This window comes from Geotrypetes seraphini, chromosome 4 (genome assembly GCF_902459505.1).
Source record: "Geotrypetes seraphini chromosome 4, aGeoSer1.1, whole genome shotgun sequence".
Classification (NCBI taxonomy): Eukaryota; Metazoa; Chordata; class Amphibia; order Gymnophiona; family Dermophiidae; genus Geotrypetes; species Geotrypetes seraphini.
The window spans coordinates 18,024,761-18,048,485 of record NC_047087.1 but is presented as its reverse complement, the minus strand read 5'-3'; the positions used below and the strand labels follow the sequence as shown (position 1 = coordinate 18,048,485).

General features: G+C 46.6%; 1 protein-coding gene across 1 annotated transcript in view; it reads left to right on the top strand.

Annotated features, from left to right (window-relative positions):
* Positions 1 to 23,725, top strand: part of USP10 (ubiquitin specific peptidase 10) — a 193,550-nt gene that overhangs the window by 1,227 nt on the left and 168,598 nt on the right. The gene's annotated exons all lie outside the window — the stretch shown is intronic.

The following is a 23,725-nucleotide window of genomic DNA, read 5'->3' as shown; positions in this document are numbered from 1 at the left end:
GTTGACTGATAGTTTAGTAGACGTTTTGGGCCTGATTTTATAAGTGGCGCCTAAATTGCCAGTGCCTAGCAGCACCTATCCAATTTCCATAGAGAAGTTGGGTTACATGGCATGATAATTGAAAACACCATTAAAAGCCAATTAAAAAAAAGCAATTAAAAATCTAGGCACAGATCTGGGTGGCATCTAAGCCGAGATGCCTGATGGCGCCTACATGCACCTCTATTTGAAAAGTGAGTGTGATGTGACTTACGATGTATACTCAAATATAAGGCAGTCTGCATATAAGTTTAGACCCCCCATTTTTCCCCCCAAAAGGAGGAAAAATGGTTGACTCAAATATGTCGGGTGGCTTAATATTCAAGTGCCCTGCCCGGGTCTGCACCCAGCACCCCTTCCCTCCCATCAGGCTCTGCACCCAGCCCCCTTCCCTCCCTCATAAGAATATAAGAATTGCCGCTGCTGGGTCAGACCAGCGGTCCATTGTGCTCAGCAGTCCGCTCACATGGCGGCCCTCTGGTCAAAGACCAGCGTCCTCAAACTAGCCCTACCTGAGTACGTTCCGGTTCAGCAGGAACTTGTCTAACTTTGTCTTGAATCCCTGGAGGGTGTTTTTCCCTACGATAGACTCCAGAAGAGCGTTCCAGTTTTCTACCACTCTGGGTTTAGAAGAACTTCCATACGTTTGTACGGAATCTATCCCCTTTCAATTGTAGAGAGTGCCCTCTTGTTCTCCCTACCTTGGAGAGGGTGAACAACCTGCTCTTATCTACTAAGTCTATTCCCTTCAGTTCCTTGAATGTTTCGATCATGTCCCCTCTCAATATCCTCTGTTTGAGGGAGAAAAGGCCCAGTTTCTCTAATCTTTCATTGTATGGCAACTCCGCCAGCCCCCTAACCATCTTAGTCGCTTTTCTCTGGACCTTTTCGAGTGGTACCGTGTCCTTCTTCATGTACGGCAACCAGTGCTGGACGCAGTACTCCAGATGAGGGTGCACCATGGCCCGGTACAGCGGCATGATAACCTCCGATCTGTTCGTGATCCCCTTCTTTATCATTCCTAGCATTCTGTTCGCCGTTTTCACTGCCGCCGCACATTGCGCGGACAGCTTCATCGACTTGTCGATCATAAATCCCAAGTCTCTTTCCTGGTAGGTCTCTCCAAGTACCGTCCCGGACATCCTGTATTCATGCATGAGATTTTTATTACTTACATGCATCACTCCTCTTTCAACCTCATCCCTGCCAGGCACTTCACACAGCCCCCTTCCCTCCCTCCTCTGTCAGGCTCTCCACCCTGCACCCTCCCTCCCAGGCACCGTACATCCCCCTTCCCTCCCTCCCAGGCTCTCCACCCTGTACCCTCTCCTTGCCCTGTCTGTGGTACCTCCTCTGCCGCCAGAATCCCTGGTGGTCCAGAGGTGTAGCGGGCAAGAATGAGCTCTCCGTGCTCCTGCCCCGCTGCTTATCTGGTTGGTCGCTGCCGCGAGTTCTGGCTTCAGCCACTGAGCGGTACCAAGCAGGAGCATGCTTTGGTGCTGCTGCTCGGCGCTGAGTGTTTTCTTGAATGGCTCCTGCGAATTCTCAACCGATCAGATAAGCAATGGGGCAGGAGCACGGAAAGCTCGCTCCTGCCCGCTATACCTCTAGACTACCAGGGATTCTAGTGGCAGAAGAGGTACAATGGGCAGGGGATGGGGGGGGGGGAGACACAGGGTGCAGAGTCTAGCAGCCCGGCGGAAGCCTGCAATAAATCTGGGAGGAGGGCGGGTGGGTGCTGGCCCGAATATAAACTGGGACCCCCATTTTTAAATCCTGATTTATATTTGAGTATATACGGTAGGTGTCAGTAAATTAGGCCAGGTAAACTCTGGCCTAATATACCAGTGCCTGACAGGATACATACCAACGCCTAAGTTGTGTTAGAGGCCGCAAGGCCCGATTCTATAAATGACAGCTGGTGGTTGATTGACAACTGTGCCGAACAGCGCCACTAAACACTGTTTATAGAATTGGACCCTTTTGTGTTTACCTTTAGTAGAAACTTTAATGACCTGAAGGCAAAGAAACGCTTCATTGTCACTGTTAAAGAAGACTTTGTGGTCTTTTTACTAAGCTGCGGTAAAAATGGTCACTGCGGTGGCCTTAGAGTGGGGGAGAAACCCCATTTTAAGGGCACATTATATTCACTTTTACTTTAGCAGTAAAATGGTCAATTTTTCTTTTTTTGCACCCTTTTGTGCAAAAATAAAAAATATATTTTACTCTCCCCTTTACAAACCTGTAGCATGGTTTTTTCACCGGCCGTGGCGGTAACAGCTCTGACCCAACGGGTGCTAAAAAGCGCGCTACAGTTTTGTAAAAAAGGGGGAGGAGGTGGTGTACAGGTAGTGTGTGCAGATTATGAACTTACTACAATATGCTTGAGTGCATCTTGCAGGAATCCATTTTAAGTTGTGATAAGCATGTGCTTGTGCTTGCATTTAGTGTAGTTTAGTAAACAGATACCTTTTTCACAAAAAACTTCTCTAAAATAACTGTACAGAAAATTGTACAGGTTCAACCTGCTTTTCTGTTTGTGTGGGACACAAAAGATCCCTGAATAAAAAGAGGATAGTAGTGGCATAAAACTCTACAGATCAAGAGCTATAACTTCATTTATGATGAAACGTAGTGTGCAGGAGTGGTGCTTAAATGGCAGGTCCAGCAGTGAAGCCGATGCCACATAGACTTCTACGGTCTGGGTCCAGTATAAGGCAAGAGGGATTGGGATAGGCTGGATTTAGCTTGGACGGTGACTCCAGCGGTGAGACAGTGTGGCCAATGCCGGTTGGACTTCTACAGCTTGTGTCCCCTATGTGGTAATGTGCATTCTTGCTCTTGATCCATATTTTTACCATATTAATATAGTTGGAGTACAGGTTTTGTCTTTCTCAGAGGAGAGGGGAAAAACTTCTTATTGTGAAACTTAGCAAGTAAAATGAATAATTACTGGATTGTTTAACATTGCTTCAAAAGACTGGATGGACCACAGGTCTATCTGCTGTCATTTACTATGCTACTGTAGTTTTTATTTTTTTTATTTATTTATAGCCCACCTTTAACAAGGCTGATAACATAATCACATACATAATAAAAAGAACAGACACAACATATGAACCAAATGACAAAATATAATATCCTTGGGCAACAATGTCTAGTTTCCTCTGCTATATACCGTATATACTCGAATAAAAGTCAAGACACCCATTTTTCCCCCAAAAGGAGGAAAAATGGTTGACTCAAATATAAGTTGGGCGACTTCATATTCAAGCGCCTCCTCCCTCCCTGACCCCCTTACCTCCATCCCTGTCAGGCTCTGTACCCTGTCCCTTCCTTCCTTCCTTTCCAGGCTCTGCACCCTGCCCACATCCTTGCCTTATCCGTCGTACCTACTCTGCCGATCCCTGGTGGTGCAGCGGCAGGAGCAAGCTTTCAGCGCTCCTGCCCCGCTGCTAACCCGGTCGGTCAGTTGCTGCTGTGGCCACCGCAAGTTCCGGTTTCTTCAGCCGCTGAGCGGCACCAAGCAGGAGTGTGCTTTGGCACTGCTGCTCAGCACTGAACGGCTTCCTGACTGGCTCTTACGAATTCTCGTAAGAATTCGCAGAAGCAAGTCAGGAAGCCACTCCTGCTTGGTGCTGCTCACCGGCTGAAGAAACCGAAACTCGCAGCAGCCACGACAGGAACCACCTGACCAGGTTAGCAGCGGGGCAGGAGCGCGGAGAGCTCCCTCCTGCCCGCTGCACCTCTGGACCACCAGGGATTGGCAGGGCAGGGAGGGGGGTCAGAGTGCAGAGCCTGGCGGCAGCCTGCAATTAGTCTGGTAGGAGGTACTGGCTCGAATATAAACTGGGACCCTCATTTTTGGGCCAATTTTTTTGACCCAAAAAACCCGGTTTATATTCGAGTATATACAGTATCTAAATTTTTAACCCCCGTACTAGAGTATGACAGGGGGACAAATTTGACCCTGTAGGAACTCAATTTCCCTGTCTCGTCCCCGTGAGTATTGTCGCTGTCGCCGTCTCTGCTCTATTCATGTAAGCTCTTCCTTAACCGCACAAGACTCGAACACTTACAATTTTAAAGTGTTTGAGGCTTGCGCAGATGAGGATGGAACTTGCAGGAAAGGGGATGAGATGGGAAAATGAGTTCCCGCGGGGATGGGGAAAATTTGTCCCCGAGTCATTCTCTATCCCGTACTTCATTATGCAAAATATGTAATTTCAACAGTCATAAGAACATAAGAATTGCCGCTGCTGGGTCAGACCAGTGGTCCATCGTGCCCAGTAGTCCGCTCCCGTGGCGGCCACTAGGTCAAAGACCAGTGCCCTAACTGAGTCTAGCCATACCTGAGTACGTTCGGTTCAGCAGGAACTTGTCTATGTCTTGAATCCCTGGAGGGTGTTTTCCCCTATAACAGCCTCCGGAAGAGCGTTCCAGTTTTCCACCACTCTGGGTGAAGAAGAACTTCCTTGCATTTAAAAGTACACAAATTCCCCTGCTGCCTTATATAGACTGGAAGCTTGTTCCATTCTGCAGAACCTGTGCATGAGAAGACACTTGCTTTTGTCGTTTGTAATTTTAATTCTTTTCTTGTTGGTATAGATAAGTCGCAATGTCCTGCAGAATGTAAGTTTTGAAGCGGTACATAAGGCGAGATACAATCAATCAAATATTTTGGTGCCAACTGATGCATACTTAAATAAGTTAGTAACAGCAATTTATATTGCACACTATATTCCATAATATTCAGTCACATGATCATATATTGCTCCTCTAAATAGAGAAATGCTAGAATTTTGAGTAACCTGTAAGCAGTGTTTCGCTATCTGTGCTGCCCGAGATTCCAGGTATGCCGCAAGAGGCCGGGGAGGAGGAGAGGCGCCGGGTCACTGCTTATAGGACGTGCCTCTTGCGGCAAGAGGCACATCATGTAGGTAGTCAGCCAGCACCAGCGCATCTCCTCTCCGCATGTCTTCCCTTCTGGTGGCTCAGGGCCCATCTGGAGGGCCTTTGCACTTGTGCAGATATCGGCATTGACGTCTGCACACTTCTGGATGTCTCAAGCCACGACCACCACATTTAGTGTGCTGCAGCTTGGTAAAGTTTGCGAGACACTGCTGTAAAGTATGCATCGCAGTTGAGGATGTACCTAATAGTACTATGTTTAAGTGTTATTTATTTAATTTTTTTTATACAGTGGTACCTTGGTTTACGAGCATAATTCGTTCCAGAAGCATGCTCTTAAACCAAAACACTCGTATATCAAAGCAACTTTTCCCATAAGAGTTAGTGTAAACTTGAACAATTCGTTCCACATCCCCAAAAACTTAATTACCATTAGGGACGCCTCCACCGCTGCCTCTGCCATCCACGCGGCTCCTCCAATTCTCCTCCTCTGCTGCTGTTCGCTGCCTCTCACTGCTCGCTAAGCAAACGCCGCCACCAAGCCCGACTGGACACTGTTGGCTCTGCCGCTCCCGGACGCTGCACCCCCCCCCCCCCCCCGGATGCCACTACCCCTTCTGCTTGGACTCTCAAGTGCTGGCTCACTCCTGCCGGACGCACCCCAACTCCCATGCTCCACCCGAGGCCACCGGCGCTGTTATCGCCTCTTCCCCCCCCTCCCTGACTGGTCCTGTCCTTACCCCTGCACCGCCGATGATAAAAGTGCCTGCCACCGGTCTGCTGCCTTGAGGATCTGCATCTTGCAAAACACTCACAAACCGGTTTACTCGTAAACCGAGGTTTGACTGTATATGTTTTTTATTTATTAACAATCTTTATAGACATTTACCCAATGTAAGCTGTTTAACAATAGTAAAATGACCAAACATAAACATAAAATACAATTGTGAGGTAAACTTGGAAATAGGTACATTAAACCTTAGTAGTAGCAATGAAATAATGCAGTATCAGAAATATACATATTATACTAGAAATGTGTACTATATATACTCAAATATAATAATAATAACAGCAGTTTATATACCGCAGTACCGTTAAGTTCTATGCGGTTTACAAAAGATTAGTGAAGTACAAGTTGAGTTGACGTACAAGTTGAGTTAACTTAAGGGATGTGGGAAAAATAGGGAGAAAGGGGAAGGATCACCGTTAGAGAAGGGAAAGAGAGAAGTGGGTCAGCTGTCTAGGTATTGAATATAAACCGGGGTAATAACACCTAGCGGTTGATTGGCAGCTGTGCCGAACAGCACCACTAGATGCTGTTTATAGAATTGGGCCCTTTGTGTGGCATTAGCTTGAGGTTTGTTTGTGTATTTATAATTTTAGTTTTGTTTTAATTTTAAGAATAAAAAAAAAGATTTTATTTTGTTTGAAGTATATATCCTGTTATGTTGTTTAGAAACATAACAGCAGATAAAAGTCAAATGGCCCATCTAGTCTTCCCATCCGCAGTAACCATTATCTCTTTCTCTCTCTCAGATCCCACGTGCCTATCCCTGGCACTAATGTATGAATTAAATAAAAAAACCTTTTCTAAAAAAAAAGGGAAAAGGTTGACTCAAATATAAACCAAAGGTTTATATCCAAGTACGGTAATGCTCTCTCTCCGTTCTTCCTCCTCCCCACCCTGGCACCAATAATCTTATCCTGGCTGGGGCTGACTTGGCTCGTCCCAGCCTGGCAGCCCCAGACCTAACTTAAGCCATTGCAGTCCTCCCGTGGGCCTACCTTAAGCCCTGGTGGTCCAGGGTGAACTGGGAGAGTAGTGATCCCCCCCCTCATCCTGTCTTGGCCAATTCTGCTCCATCCCCCCTCCTCCCATCCCCCCCTCCCCTGGGATCCATCCACAATCTACCTTTGATGCTGGTGATCCAGAGGTGAACTGGGGCAGTAACGATACTCCTATGCTCTTGCCCCATGCAGAGTCGCTGTTGAAATGGCTGCCTTGAGTTCCTGCGGCAATCTAGGGAAATCGCTGCTATCCTGGCTCACTGCTGGACCACCAGGGCTTAAGGCAGGCCTGCTAGAGACCTGCAGTCAGTCTAGGAGGGGGTAGGGTAGTGAAGTGCAGGGAAGGACACAAATATAAACCAAGATACCCATTTATGGGTCATTTGTCCCAAAAATCTCAGATTATATTTGAGTGTATACGGTATTAGTCTTGTACGTAAACTCATTTTGGTATACTAACATTTTATCAAGATGGAGTTATGTAGTAAATTAGATAAATAATGATGAAAGTTGGCTCACCAGAATTTCTTTTTTCAAATGAAATAATAAATGTGGGTTTATTAGAGTGGAATAAATTGGGTTGTAGGTAGATGACTTGCCTAAAGCTGCACAAGTTAGTTCATCACTTTCAAGAATGTACATAAGTGGTCTGCTTAATCAATAGACCATACCTCCCCTGGTTATGGTCAGGGCTAGATAAAATCTGACTGTATAATCATGACTCAGCGAATTGCTACTGTGCAAAGGCACACTTTTGGTTATGAAAATTAAATCTTTAATGAGTGAGACAGACATAGAAACCAAAATTTCAGACTCTGCCATGTTGTGAGACTTTCAGAATCATCAGTGAAAGCTGTCTGTTTATAAGTAGAATAATAATATAGGGAGAGGGGGTTCATAACATATGAGCCGTCTTAAATGAAGCATTGAAATAAAATAGCTTGTGTTAACAGTTAACTAGAGTTGGATAGAATCTTGTGAAGGCTTACAAGGCTATGTTTAAGTACAAACAAAAAAAAAAGTACTGTATAATCCATGAGGAAAAAAATCCTCTAGTCCTTGAGATCTTTTTGATTTCTGTGCATTTTCAAAACAAATCAGAAATCCTTCCAGTCTTTTGAGGAGTGCTATAGAACATCTTGACTTAGAGTAGTACTTTCTGTGGAGTTGTATATTATGGAATTTAGTTATAGAAAAATGATTTTCTAAAGAAAAGTTTAAGCATACTGCAAAGATCTGCTATAGTGGTTTGGTATTTCTATTTCCTAGGGGTGGTGATGTAGTGTAATTTGCCTATCTAGCCTATTTATTTATAGGCCTGTTTAGTCTTTCTTGTATCTTCAAACGTGTGTGTGTGTATATCTATATCTATATATTATATATGCATTATATCTAAATATTTTTGACCTGCTGCTTTGAGCCTCCAGCTCAATGAAAACTGACTCCTACAAGTCTGTGGCAATTGGGGCCTTCATTTGCAACTACGCAGGAGGTTCCCCTCAATTTATATCATTATCTAACCATTGCTATGACTGTATTTGATCATGCTAATAGACCATAAATCCCAAAGTCTGACTAGTAGCTGTCAATATAGGTGATATCTCATTTCTAATTGGGAGGTCAAAATTGGAAATCAAACTTGTCTTCCACTGGACAGCATGCATTACTGCTTTTATGCTTCCAGGTCAGCGCTTTGTTTCATTTAAAAAGTATGTGTAATATGCATTATCCCCAAAGTAATACTGTTATGCTGTTCAGAGATTTTACTGAGCCATTGTATTAATTTTCCCCAAGACCTCTAGGATCTGCTCTGTTTGGAGTGGTCACAGTTTACCTTGTATGGAATCAGATCTAATTGGTTCATTTAGTAAGTGTAATGCAGACATATGGTGGGGGCTAATAGGACCCAGCAAGTGTGAGGCTGCATGTAACACTTTTTTCAAAGTAACTATGAGGGGTGCTGAAAAGTTCTCTGCCTAATCAGCTTCCTAAATTCTGAGCATTATTTTGCCACTGTAACTGAAAAGTGTTATTTTATTTTGCAAAGTGCCAATTTGCAGAATCGTAATGCTATGTTTTGACATTGTTTCAGATCATTGTTTGAACCATGTCAATGAAAAGTGTAGAATTTTCAAGTGTGGAATTCCGAGCTGTCATGAAGTTCCTATTCCTGCAGAAGAAAACTCCGAAGGAAATTCATGAACGTATGATGCAAACATTGAGTGGCAAATGCCCATCATACCCCACAGTGAAGAAGTGGTGTGCAAACTTTCAGCGCGGATATTTTGAAACCGAAGATGCAGCAAGGTCTGAGAGGCCTCAAACGGTGCCAACTCCTGAAATTGATGACCATGTCCATGATCTGATTTTTGGCAGATCGGCAAATATCAGCTAAAGCAATTGCTGAGACACTATAGATATTCAGGGTACGTGTTAGGTGTATAATACACAAGCTGGGTATGCAGAAGCTGTCAGCCAAGTGGGTGCCCAAATGTTTGAATGCTGTTGAGAAACAACATTGAGTGGACACTTCCAAGTTGATTTTGCAGTGTTTTCAGTGAGCTGGTGCCAGATTTTTTGAACGACTAATTACAGAAGAACATAAGAATAGCCTTACTAGGTCAGACCAAAGGTCCAACAAGTCCAGTAGCCCGTTCTCACGGTGGCCAATCCAGGTCACTAGAACCTGGTCAAAACCCAAGGAATAGTAAGTTTTGGAGGTCTATTTGGGATCAAATAAATAACATGGTAGAGAATCCAGTGGTTTTATCTTATGATACCATTTTATTTGGTGCTCTTATGAGAGCCAAAAGTCAAATATCAATGAATAATAACAAGCTTCTATTAGTGATGACAGGGGTTGCCATGAAGCATAAGAAATTGTAAAAACTGGGATAGGTTGAACTAAACATTCTGGTGGGAATCCCTGTGTTATAAATATAAAATGGAGCATTGTATGGCTATACAACAGGGAAGATTAAATAATTTTGTAGAGGTGTGGGAGCCATTGACTAAATACTGTAAAGAGGAATAATTTAATTTATTTTATAAACAAGTAAATGTACACATCCTGGGGGGTGGGGTAGGGAAGGGAATGGAATTTTAAGATTTTATGAATGGTTTCATGACGGTTTGCTTTATTTGTTTGTATATTAGTTGGGAGGGAGGGGGAAATTTCTTTATTGTAGTAATATTTGAAAGTTTGATGTGCTTACTATACAATGTATATATATGTGATTCATTTATGGCGCATTTGTAGTTTGAAAATCAATAAAGAATTAAAAATAAAAAATTCCATGCTACCAATCCAGGGCAAGCAGTGGTTTCCCACATGTCTTTCTCAATAACAGACTATGGACTTTCCTCGAGGAATTTGTCCAAATCTTTCTTAAAACCAGCTATGCTATCCACTCTTACCAAAACCTCTGGCAACAGTCCATGCAGTGGCAGATCTCAGGTTCGTCAAGGAAATTCAAGCCCCAAAGGTCAGCAGGAGAGGTCATGATCACAGTGTTTGTGGATCAGGAAGGTGTTCTAATGACTGACTATCTTCCTGGAAGCCAATCAGTTAATGCAGAATACTATTGTATCTTGCTGTGCTGATTAAAGGAGGCATTGAAAGAAAAAAGGAGAGGGAAGCTGTGGAAAGGAATTTTCTTTTTGCAAGACAGTGCACCTGATCACAGGGCTGGCAAAACGATGGATATTTTGATGCAGTTGGGGTTTCAGTGCATAGAACATCCACCATACTCACCAGATCTTGCTCCATTTGATTATTTTCTGTTTCTAGACCTTAAGAGTTTGAAAGGGTGATAATTTTCGAGTGATTCAGAGGTGACTGCAGCAGCGGAGAAGTATTTCAGTGACTAGAGAACAGAGCATTCTTGGAAGAGTTACATAAACTTCAGACACGATGCACCAAGTGTATTGAACTTGTAAGTTTCCTGGCTCCATGTCATTCCCTTCTTGGTTGAGCTGAGAACTTTACAGCACCTCCTCGTACCTACAGAAGGTCAAAGCAAATACAGAATTGCCAAAATAACCCGACCCCCAAAAACAAAGCCAAAACCAAAGGTGATACCATTTCATTCTTTACTACTACTATTAATTATTTCTATAGCGCTACCAGACATATGCAGTGCTGTACAGAGTCACAAAGAAGATGGTCCCTGCTAGAAAGAGCTTACAATCTAAACAGACAAGACAGACAAACAGGATGTCATGGATACGATTAAGGGGAATGGTTAATCTGCTGGCTAGGTTGGCGGGCAGTGGGGAGTAGGTTTTTGAAAGGATGGCTATACAGGTGGGTTTAACAGCCCCTTCCCCCCTTTTACTAAGCCATGTAGAGGTTTCTACTGCTGCCCGGAGCACTAAATCTCCAATGCTGCTCTGACGCTCATAGAATTCTTATGAGTGTTGGAGCATTTAGCACCCTGAGCCATGATAGAAACCTCTACCGTGGTCTAAATTAGGATGAATTAGGATGCAGCAAAATATTAGTGTTCCTATTTCTTTACTACTCATGTTTCCCTGAAAATAAGACACTGTCTTATATTAATTTTGGGCCCAAAAAAGGTACTAGGTCTTATTTTTGGGTAGGTCTTAATTTTTCATGTACAATGATAATCTCTCCCTTCCTCTCCTCCACCTCAATTCTTCCTATTTCTTTTCTCTCCCCCACATATGCAGCATCTTTCTTCCCCTCTCACCCAACCCCTTGTGCAGTATCTTTCTATCCCTCCCATCCTTTATGCAGCAGAACCCTTGAAGCTTCTATCCCTCCCATCCCCCTGTGCAGCATCTTTCTATCCCTCCCATCCACTTCCGCTGCGCACCCCGCTCCCCCCCCATTGACCCTTTCATCTCTCCCTCCCATCTAAACCCCGACCGTGAGCCGAAATACCTGGAAACAAATGGCAGCACAGGCTGCATCGCGACCTGCCTTTCTCTCATCCGGGCGTTCCTCTGCCGCATCACTGATGATGTAATTAGTAACGAGTCACGGAATGGCCGGGTGTGAGAAGGACAGGCCGTGATGCAGCCTGTGCTGCCGACGCTGCCGTTTGTTTCCAGGTATTTTGGTCTTGTGGTCGGGGTTCGGATGAGAAGGAGAGATGGAAGGGTCGGGGGGGGGGAAGTGCTGCTGGCGACTAGGGCTTATTTTCAGGGATAGGGCTTGTATTAAGACCTACCTCAAAAATCATGCTAGAGCTTATTTTTGGGGAAACACGGCATAGTTTATTTTTGTTTCTAATTTCCTTGTATGGTTCCCCCCCATATGCTTTTATATGGGTTTTTTAGTAAACATTGGATACTTAATAATGTGATTAAATCTACTATTTAAAATGTAGGTATCGGCACTTCTGAAAAAAGTTTTGCTGGTACTGTAAGAATAGCCGTAGTTCTTGTAAAGGCAGTGGTTACTATGTTTCAGTCACTGGCAATTGATATAATATTTATTTAATTTTCAAAAGAGGGAAATGAAAATCAGTATGTCTCCAGTACAGACATTACCTTATTGCTCCATTCTTCCTACGTTCTCCCTTTTATAGGCAATTGTACCCTGTTCAGTCCTTTCAAGCTGTAGATGGTCTTTATAGTTGCATGGGGGAGGAGGAGGTTGGCAGAAAAAGTGCAGGAACTGTAAACCCAAACTTATTTTTTTTTTAACCTTTTTATCTTTTAATGCATGGTTCCTATTCTTCTTGGGTGTTCTCTGTATCATTTGAATTCCATTTGTATAGAAAATATATATTGTTTACTCTGACATTTAGACTTGTGCTATTCTGTGGAATGCTTCTAATCTTTTAGAGCATATACACTGCAAGTTGCTTCTAGATTTACATATCATTTATTTTGCAATTGTGTAAATTTGGTGCAAAATTTTGGAGGAATAGGCGGAGGGTGTGTCTGAGCATGCCTCAAAAGCTGAAAGGGTTTAAGCTTGTTTTCTGCTTAGCTTTGTCTTGTCAAACATTGTTTTTATCACTAGTAGTTTTTTTTTTCATGTTCAAACGATTTTTATTGATGAGAATAGCGAAACAATCGTAAACAGACTAAACATACCATAGTCGAGTAAGAAACAATGGAACAACATCAACAGCAGAGGTAAACAGTCATCATCAGTTTTTATAAATAATATGCAAAAATCACCTTCCCAACCATTCCCACTGACAGACCGGAGTCTAGAAGCAAAAGCAAAGCACACCAGGGCCCTGGGCTCTTATGAGCTCTGGAGAAGTCCATTCATCACCCCCCCCCCCCCCCCCTCAGATATGGAATCTGTTATATCGGAAGCAAAGTTTACAAAAATAAAACTCACCAATGACAAAAAACACCCCAACCCCCTCTCCACCCAAATAGCTCAGGCTCATAGCCAAATTCAAATGGACCACCATCCTCCAGAGCTATCCCCCACCCCCCCCAGGTACTATACTATCCTCCCAGTCAACTGCGAACAGCCCAAATTATGACAACAACATAAGTATCGCACTATGGCCTTTGGGATGCAAGGACTGTAAGTAAGGTTCCCAGATGCTCAAGAATAAGAGCTTCCGCTTCCCCCTAGCATCCCTTGCCTCCCAGGTAGCCAACTGATGCATTGGTAATGCCAGTGCCAGAACACTGGGGGATACTGGACCGTCCAATATTGTAGGATGCATTTTACTGGCTAACAGGCTCATTTTCCTACAGAGAGTCAGGTTTCCCCGAGGCAGATGGCAGTAATCCTCAGGCAAATCCAGAACCAATTGAGTGGGTGTACCCTGTAGAACTCTACCAATCAAGCCGACATATAAGAGACTATACTGCTCCAGTGTTCTCTCCAGAAATTTTTTCCAGCCGGATGGCATGAAAAAGTAGTCGGGTGGGGTGGGATGGGGAAATTTAGGCCCTGATTCTACAAAGTGCGTCCCGATTTTAGGCAGCTGTAGGCGTCCTACAGCTGTCTAATCAGCCAATCGGGATGCACGTTTTTTAAAAAAATGCTCCACAGGCAGGCCGCCTATATTGAAGGTGCCTCCGGGAGCCTAGGGAGGCCCGTAAGACGCCTAAGCTCGCCTAAGGGCCTTAGGCAGGCCTTAGGCGAACCTAGGCGGCCCTACGCATCTCCCTAGTAGAGGAAGAGACGCTTACAATGTAGGCCAACAAAATGCTGGTCTACATTGTAAATAGACGCGGCCGCTATACTTATTGCGGCAAGGGATCTCTCTGCCGCTATAAGTATAGCGGGCCGCAGCCGCCTGTCCAATTGCCGGCAGGAGGGTGCCCAAACCCTCCTGTAAGAAGATGCCCCCCCGACACTACCGACCGCCCCCCCCCGACACTACCGATCGCTGGCAGGAGGGTGCCCAAACCCTCCTGCCACCCCCCGACACTACTGATCACCGGCAGGAGGATGCCCAATCCCTCCTGCCGGAAGACGCACCCCCTTCCCCGCGCTAACAGCCCCCAAACCTCCCCCCACCAAACTAACCTTTTCTTGTTGGCCAGATGAGACTTGCCTGTCCAGCCGGCAGGCCCGCCTCGTCGAAATGAGGCGGGCCCGCCCCTTCCCAGCCCATCCTTCCGAAACCTAAGGCCTAATTGGCCCAGGCTCTAGAAGCCTGGACCAATCAGGCCTTAGGCATAGCGGGTCCGCCCATCCCCACTTAATCTAAGGCCTGATTGGCCCAGGCTCTAAGCAGCCCAACAAAAACGAGTAATCTCTCTGTTAAAATGACGCAGATCCTTCCCTGTCAGTCTCAGTGGGAGAGTCTGCAGCACATAAAGCCACTTTGGAAAAATAAGCATCCTAACCAAACTAGTGCGGCCCAATAACGAGAGGGGTAGATCCTCCAAGTATCCAAAAAGTGTGCCGTATTCTGCTGTAACTTATCCACATTTATATGATATATAGTATGGACTTGCATGGACATCAAGACCCCCAGATAAACAAACTGCTCTGTCGCCCAAGTCAGCAGAAACTGAGTCCCCCAAAGGGCTTGCACCTCCGCCGAGGATGCCAACGCCTCAGATTTTTCCAAATTTAATCGAAGCCCAGTGTAATCTCCATATTCTTTGATCATTTCTAATAAGTCTTGCAAGGAGGACCGAGGATCCACTAGATGCACTAAAAGGTCATTTGCAAAGGCTGACAATTTAAATGTAGTGTCACCTATACTAATCCCCTTTATGGTTGGCATCGCGTGAATGTCTCGTATAAGTGGATCCAGGGTTAGCATAAATAACAAAGGAGACCTTTCAGCATTATTTTACCTTGAGGCAGGGCATACAGGGCCCTCACAGCGGATATGAAATACTCATCAAAACCATATGCTGTTAAAGTGGTGTATAGAAAATCCCACTGAACCTTATCAAACGCCTTTTTGGCATTGATACTTATCAATACTGATGGGAGATTCCGGGCTGCCCTCTGCTCCAACAACAAGAATAATTTCCTCACATTCTTAGTTATTGTCCTACCCTTCACAAATCCCACCTGGGCATCATGGATAATGTCTGGCAACACCACTGCCATTCTATTTGCCAGAATCTTAGCCAACAATTTAACCTCCATGTTCAAAAGAGAGATGGGTTAATATGAACCAGCCAGTTTCGGATTCTACGGAGTTTGGGTAAGACCAAAATGCGTGCTGTGTTCATGCCTTCTGGCAAGGCCTCGGCCCTGACCATTATATTGAAAACCTGAGCCATTGGTTTCACCTAAGATTTTATAAAATTCAATTCGCATCCCACCGTCTCCTGGCGCTTTCATCAAAGGACTGTTCATGATTGCCCAATACACCTCCAGAGAAATTGGTGCGTTCAATAGCTCCTTGGCCTGTTCAGTGATACGGGGCAGCTGTAACCCCTCCAAATATTGGGTAGCTGAGATCCCTACATCTGGCAGTCTGCTATAATAGCGCAGAAAAATGTCACCTATACCTTGATCAGTTAGTAGTCTTTTTTTTTTTTTAACCTTTGTAGTGCTAGGGATATATTGCTAATTATAGCTGAGCTAGATTCTAATTAAAATATTCTGAATATCTTAAAAAGTAAATTGACTTAATTTGCATGCACTCACATAGTAACAAACTATTATTTAGGATCTTTTAAATGTAACTACATGTTTTAATGGAGTAGAGGAGTAGCCTAATGGTTTGATCCTGTTGATCTGGGTTTGATTCCCACTGCAGCTCCTTGTGACCTTGGGCAAGTCCATTTAACCCTCCACTTCCCCAGGTACAAAAACTTGGGACCCTGCTTACTAAGCTGCGTTAGCGATTCCTGTGTAGCAAATGTGATGCAGCCCATTCAGTTCTTATGGTCTGCTTTGCATTTGTTGCACTGGGAGTTGCTACCGCATATGTTTGTTAGCGCTACTGAAATGATTAGTAGTAGTAGGTTTTGTATGCTTTGTTAAAAAAAGCATTGGTTTGGAAAATAGTTTTTGGAACCTTATATGAGGTTTCTGAACTAATATGGGTCAGTGCTTTAAAGAAAATGCAGATTATTGCTGCTTATTCATACTCTATAAAAGAGCTTGACAAGTTAACTTGTTATATTGATTGTGTCTTTTACTAGACTCTGATATGCTCTGTAGTGGTTAGTCCAGCAGCTTGAAAACTTAGGGAACTGGGTTTGATTCCCGCTGCAGCTTCTTGTGACTCTGGGCAAGACACTTAACACACCATTGCCCCGGGTATAAAATAAGTACCTGTATATAATATATATAAACCACTTTGATTGTAACCACAGAAAGGCAGTATATCAAGCCCCTTTCCCTTACCCTTTCCGTTTCATCACTAATTCATAAAATCATTATTTTTAAGGAGGTTAGTTGTGGGCAGAAGCTGAATAATAAAATGGCTAGGTTTATAAATCTTTGCCTTGGGACTCATCTGTGTCCAGTCACAAATATGGTCAACATTTAGTTCAAGTTTCAGGCAGAAGAGGACAAAATGAGGAAGTAGACTTGTGGGGCATATATATGTAACTATTAAATTTCTTTTGCGATAAGACCATAAGAACTGACATACTGAGACAGACCAAAGGTCCAACAGTGGCCACCCCAGGTCCCAAGTAGGTAGCTAGATTCCAAGTAGTAAAACTGATTTCCTTCTGCTTATCCAAGGAATAAGCAATGTATTTCCTCAGGCCATCTCAATAATGGCCTATGGATTTCTCTTTTAGGAAATTATCTAAACCTTTTTTAGACCCTGCTAAGCTAACTGATTTCACCACATTCTCCGGCAGCACCTTCCAGAGTTTAATTATACATTGTGTGAAGAAATAGTTTCTCTAGTTTGTTTTAAATCTTTTACTTAGTGACACTGGAGTGCTTGGGTGGTGGGTTAGGGAGGGTCGGGTCCTTTGGTGGGGGGTTTGGATCTTTTAGGTCTCCATAAAGGATTAACATGGATGTCCTTGCATGCTCTGCTGTTGTATGAGGTATGGTCTGCTTTGCATTTGTTGCACTGGGAGTTGCTACCGCATATGTTTGTTAGCGCTACTGAAATGATTAGTAGTAGTAGGTTTTGTATGCTTTGTTAAAAAAAGCATTGGTTTGGAAAATAGTTTTTGGAACCTTATATGAGGTTTCTGAACTAATATGGGTCAGTGCTTTAAAGAAAATGCAGATTATTGCTGCTTATTCATACTCTATAAAAGAGCTTGACAAGTTAACTCGTTATATTGATTGTGTCTTTTACTAGACTCTGATATGCTCTGTAGTGGTTAGTCCAGCAGCTTGAAAACTTAGGGAACTGGGTTTGATTCCCGCTGCAGCTTCTTGTGACTCTGGGCAAGACACTTAACACACCATTGCCCCGGGTATAAAATAAGTACCTGTATATAATATATATAAACCACTTTGATTGTAACCACAGAAAGGCAGTATATCAAGCCCCTTTCCCTTACCCTTTCCGTTTCATCACTATGCTTTGTTATAAAATTTCAATAAAAATTTAAATATGAGAAAAAAAATCTTCTACTTAGTAGCTTCACTGCATATCCCCTAATCCTAGTATTTTTGGAAAGAGTAAACCAGCATAATTTCACCCTTTCCACTCCACCCAGTATTTTATAGACTTCCTTCATATCAGCCCTGAGCCATCTCTTCTCCAAGCTGAAGAGCCTTAGACTCTTTAGCCTTTCCTCATAGGGAAGCTGTCCCTTCCTTTTTATCATTTTCATTGTCCTCTATCTTTTCTAATGCCAAGCAATATCTTTTTGAGATATGGTGACAAGAATTGCACACAGTATTTGAGCTGCGGTCGTACCATATTGCAATTCAAGGGCATTATAACATTTTTATGTTTGTTTTCCATTCCTTTCCTAATAATTCCTAAAATTCTATTTGCTTTCTTAACCGCCGCCACACATTGAGCTGAGGGATTCAATGTATCCTCAACAATGACACCTAGATCCTTTTCCTGGGCATCAACTCCTAACGTGGAACCCTGCATCACGTAGCTATAGTTCGGGTTCCTCTTTCCCACATGCATCACTTTGCACTTGTTCACATTAAATATCATTTGCCATTTTGATGCCCAGTCTCCCAAGGTCCAATTTTTCACAATCCTCTTGCGATTTAACAACTTTGAACAACTTTGTCTCATCAGCAAATTTAATTATTTCATTAGTTATTCCTATCTCTAGATCAGTGTCCCGCAAAACTTTTGGTGCCGCAGCTGGTGGACATCTGGAAGTGTGCAGATGTCTACGCGCATGCGTGATGGCATCATGTCAACGTCTGCGCAAGCACAGAGGCCCTCCAGGCATGACCCTGAACCTGTTACTTCGTTGGGAGGAGGAGAGACGCTGTCGAGGAGGAGAGTCGTCAATGCCTCTCCTCCTTGCCAGCATCTCGCGGCATACCTGGAATCTGCCGCGGCACACAGTTTGCAATACACTGCTCTAGACTATTGTTCTTCAACCGCCGGTCCATAGAAATTTTCTGCCGGTCCACAGGACCAGCACGTCCATCAGGCAGAAGACAGTGTTCTTCAGCCGCTGGTCCACAATGCGATCAACGCGGCGTCTTCGGGCCGGCTCCCTGAGTTCTGCAGTGCACAAAGCTGTGGGAAAAGGCTCCTACGCGTGTCCTGTGCCTGAACCGGAAGTCTTCTCTCTGATGTCGCAATGTCAGAGGGAAGGCTTCCAGATGAGGCGCGGAAGGTGTGTGAGGAGCTGCTGCCCACGGCTTTGTGCACTGCAGCACTCAGGGAGCTGTCCTGAAGACGCTGTGTTGATCGCACCGTGGACCGACCTGAAGATAACACCGGGGCGCAGACCAGAAGGCAAGGCACAGCATGGAGGGAGAGAGACAACAGTAGGGGGAATGCTTTCTTCCATAGCAAAGCAGCAGATGAATCCAGAGACTAGTGGGTATAGCTCACATCGACCAGCAGGTGGAGATAGAGAACTGATTAACAGTTGGCCTTAAAGCCTGGTGTTCCTTCTGTTGATTCAGTTTTGCTCTATCTCCCAGCAAGGTGGGAGCTATTCTTCTAGCTCCTGGTCTCTGCCTGCTGCAGGATAGATTGAAGGGTGTTCCGTTAGGATTCCTCTGTTGAGACTAGTTCTCTTCAGTAGGTGGGGGTGCCTGGCTGATTGGTGCCGGCTTTGGGAGGTACACCTGGGCCCTCCCAGGTCCCTGCTCCACCCTCCCCTCCGTTGGATAGAGGGGTTCCTTTCCAGGTGCAGGATATTGGCTGGCTTCTTCATTCCAGTATAAAAAAAAAAAAAAAAAATGGAGCCTTCCTGCTAGTACTGAGCCGGGCAGTGGTTAACTCGGCTTCCAGTACATTTACCAACGATTGCCTGGCTTCGGGGGTGAGCGGCGGACCGGGTGAGTGTTTTCTTTGCCTACCTCGAGTGTGGTCGCGTTTCCCGGGTGCCGGGCGTCTTGGGGGGCGGAGTCGTCTTTCGGCGGCGTTCGCCGCGTGTGTGAAGAAAAAAAAAAAAAAAAAAAAACCCGCGTCGGAGCTTTTTGGTCAGGCTGAGGGGGGATGGCTGCAGAGGCTGGTCAGATGTGTTCGCGCTGCGGGAAGCGCCGAACACGGTCGGGTCCCTGCTCTGCCGGATGCTTGGAAGCACCGGCAGACGACCCGTTTTTGGCGGCTTGTGAGGCGGCCATGTCCCGGGTACGGGAGTCTTGCGCAAGGTCCCCGCCGCTCGGAGTCGATGCAGGGTTACTGCAGGACTCGGCCACGGATGACAAGTGTGAGGCGGCGGGGGCAGAGGAGAGAGCGCTGGAGGCCGGCGCGGCCCCTCCCCTCGGCGCGGAGCAGGGCGGGGGAGTGCCTCTTAGCTGGGGGGCATTTTCGCCCGAATTTGTGATGTTGCTCCATCAGGCATTTAAATTACAGAGCTCGCAGCCTACCCAGCTGGGGCTGGGGGCCGGGCGGTCCCTTGCGGTACCCTCTACCTCTACGGGGGGGGAGGGGAAAGAGGCTAGACCCACTGCAGGGGCAGTAGGATCCCCGGGGCAGTCGCAGGGGGCTAAGAAGCGCAGGCTAGTGTCTGCGGAGGAGGTGGATATTTTGCCCAGGTCACCTTTCTCCCTGCCTGAGTCGTTGGAGGAAGGGGAGCTATTGGATTGGGACACGGAGAGTATCCCGGGTAGGGAGGGGGATGACCCGACGGCTATCCGGTTGTTCCATAGAGAGGAGCTTTCTTCTTTTATTTCAAAGGCTTTGCAGAGTTTGAACATTGCTCAGGAGGATGCCAAGGGGTCCGGTAACCCACTGATGGCAGGTACCCGTAGGCCGCCTAAGGCCTTTCCGGTCCATGAGGCCATGCAGGAGCTGATATCGGCGCAATGGGAGGCGCCGGAGGCCAGTTTGCGAGTGGCAAGGGCCATGAGGCTCTTGTATCCGGTCGATCCGACCGAACTGGACAAGTTTAGGTTGCCTAAAGTGGACGCTCTGGTAGCAGCGGTGACTAAGAGAACTACCTTGCCGGTAGAAGGGGGCGTGACACTTAAGGATGCTCAGGATAGAAAGATTGAAGCATCCCTTAAGATGTCCTTTGAAGTGGCTGCAGTTACCTTACAGGCCGCAATCTGCAGTTCTTACGCGGCGCGGGCTTGTCTGCAGTGGTCACAAGGAATGACAGATAATTTGCTGGAGTCGGGGGGTTCTATCCCTTCGGAACTGGCTGATTTGGAGTCAGGCTTGGCTTATTTGGCGGACTCATTGTATGATATTATTCGGGCGTCTGCGAAACAGATGTCTCTGTCTGTGGTGTCACGCAGGTCCTTGTGGCTCCGTCATTGGGCGGCCGATGCAGCGTCCAAGCTCCGGCTGGTGAGACTCCCGTTTAAAGGGGGTTTATTGTTTGGAACGGAGTTGGATAAACTGGTAAAGGATTTTGGAGATACCAAAACGCAGCGTTTACCCGAGGACAGGGCTAGGCCCCCGGTAAGGGCCGCTTCGTCTAGACCGCGTTTCCGGGATGTTAGGCGGGCCAGGGCTGGTAGACCTTTTTCCAGGTCTGCATCTGGCCCGTTCTCTGCTTCGAGACCTCGGTTTCAGCAGAGAAGTTCCTTTCGTACGGCGAGACCCTCTTCAGGGCAGTCAGCCCGTACCCCAGCCAGTCGCCCTCCACAATGACGGGGGCTTGGCTCCCTCCGCCCTGCCCTTAGGGGGTCGGCTTTCGGCATTCCGGGCGGAGTGGGCCAATGTCACGTCCGACCAATGGGTGTTGGACCTTGTTCACGAAGGGTACAAGTTAGAATTCGCCGCTCCCGTCGTAGATTCTTTCTTGGTATCCCCGTGCCATGGCGCGGCCAAAGGATCCGAGGTCCGCAGGACACTTCAGGGGCTGCTCGATCTGGGGGCGGTGGTACCGGTACCCCCGGAAGAGGTAGGCCGCGGTATCTATTCCCTATACTTCATTGTACCAAAGAAGGGGGGGTCTTTCAGACCTGTGCTGGATCTCAAAGGGGTCAACAGATTCCTCAGCGTGCGCCATTTCAGGATGGAAACTGTGCGCTCGGTTATTGCGGCGGTGAGACCAGGAGAGTTCCTCACGTCTCTCGATCTCAAGGAGGCGTACCTCCATATTCCGATATGGCCTCCGCACCAGCGGTATCTGCGGTTTGCGATTCTGGGCCAACATTTTCAGTTTCGGGCAATGCCCTTTGGCCTGGCGACGGCTCCCCGCACATTTTCCAAAGTCATGGTGGTGGTAGCCGCTTTTCTACGCAAGGAAGGGATTCGCGTACACCCGTACTTGGACGATTGGTTGATACGCGCCTCTTCCCGGCAGGAGAGTGTGTCGGTGACGCAGAGAGTGATCTCTCTCCTTCAGTCGTTGGGGTGGATTGTCAACTTTCCCAAGAGTGTTTTGTCCCCATCGCAATCTTTGGTGCATCTGGGGGTACGGTTCGATACGGCTCTGGGGAAGGTGTTTCTACCCCGAGATCGGGGGGAGAAATTGCAGGCTCAAATTCGCCTCCTTCTCGGGTCGCTCAGGCCTCGAGTTTGGAATTATGTACAGGTGCTGGGCTCCATGGTGGCGACTCTGGAGGTGGTTCCCTGGGCCCGGAGCCACATGAGACCCTTACAGCAGTCTCTGCTCTCTCGCTGGTCCCCAGCTTCTCTGAACTACAATGTGCGTCTCCAGTGGAGTCCTCGAGCAGCTCACAGCATGCGCTGGTGGCTCCAGGACTTGCATCTTTGGAGGGGCATGCCGTTGGCCACACCGGATTGGGTGGTAGTTACGACGGATGCCAGCCTGCAGGGCTGGGGAGCCCACTGCATGCAGACATCGGTGCAGGGAATTTGGTCTTCCCAGGAGGCTCAATGGCCCATAAACTTGCTGGAGTTGAGAGCGATCCGGTTAGCGTTGCGGGCATTTCAGGCCCTAGTTCACGACAGACCGACCAGGATCTTTTCGGACAATGTCACGGCGGTCGCGTATGTCAATCGGCAGGGGGGTACCCGGAGCCCGCAGTTAGCCGAAGAGGCAAGACATTTGTTTCGATGGGCAGAGGTGCATGTTCCGCTTCTGTCGGCGGCACACATTGCAGGGCACGAAAACGTGCAGGCGGACTTCCTCAGCAGAACTCTTCTCGATCCGGGAGAATGGGAGTTGTCGGCTCGAGCGTTCGGCCTGCTAGTCCGTCGTTGGGGGTTGCCAGAGATGGATCTCATGGCCTCTTCCCGCAATGCGAAGGTGCCTCGGTTCTTCAGCAGACGCAAGGAACAGGGATCGGAGGGGGTGGATGCATTAGCTCTCCCGTGGCCTCCGAATTCCCTTCTTTATGTATTCCCACCTTGGCCCATGATAGGGCGGGTGTTGCAACGCATCTCTCGCTTTCGAGGCAGAGTAATCCTGGTGGCTCCGGATTGGCCAAGGCGGCCGTGGTACGCAGATCTGATGCTGCTGTCGGTAGGCGAGCAGGTAGCGTTCCAGGTAACTCCGGACTTGCTAACTCAGGGTCCAATATTAATGGAAGATCCGGGCCGCTTTGGTCTTACGGCCTGGCTATTGAAAGGTCAAGGCTGAAAAAGAAGGGCTATTCAGAACGGGTGATTTCCACCCTGCTTAAGGCTAAGAGGATTTCAACGTCAGCCTCCTATGCGAGGGTCTGGAGAATCTTTGAGGCATGGTGCGGAAGACACGGAATTGCGCCTTTCCATGCTTCTCTGCCGGCTATTCTTGCGTTCCTGCAGGAGGGCGTAGAGAAAGGGTTAGCATATAACTCTTTAAAGGTTCAAGTATCGGCCATTGCCTGTTACAGGGGCCGGGTGGCTCGCTCGGCTCTCGCATCGCAGCCGGACGTGGTGCGTTTCCTCAAGGGGGTTCAACATATCCGGCCGCCGGTTAAGCGAATTTGTCCAACTTGGAACCTTAAGCTCGTCCTTGGGAAATTGCAGGGGGCACCTTTTGAGCCCCTGTCAGCGGCCACGTTGAAAGATGTCACACTAAAGACAGTTTTTTTGGTGGCGATGGCTTCTGCAAGGCGAGTATCGGAGCTGCAAGCGCTTTCTTG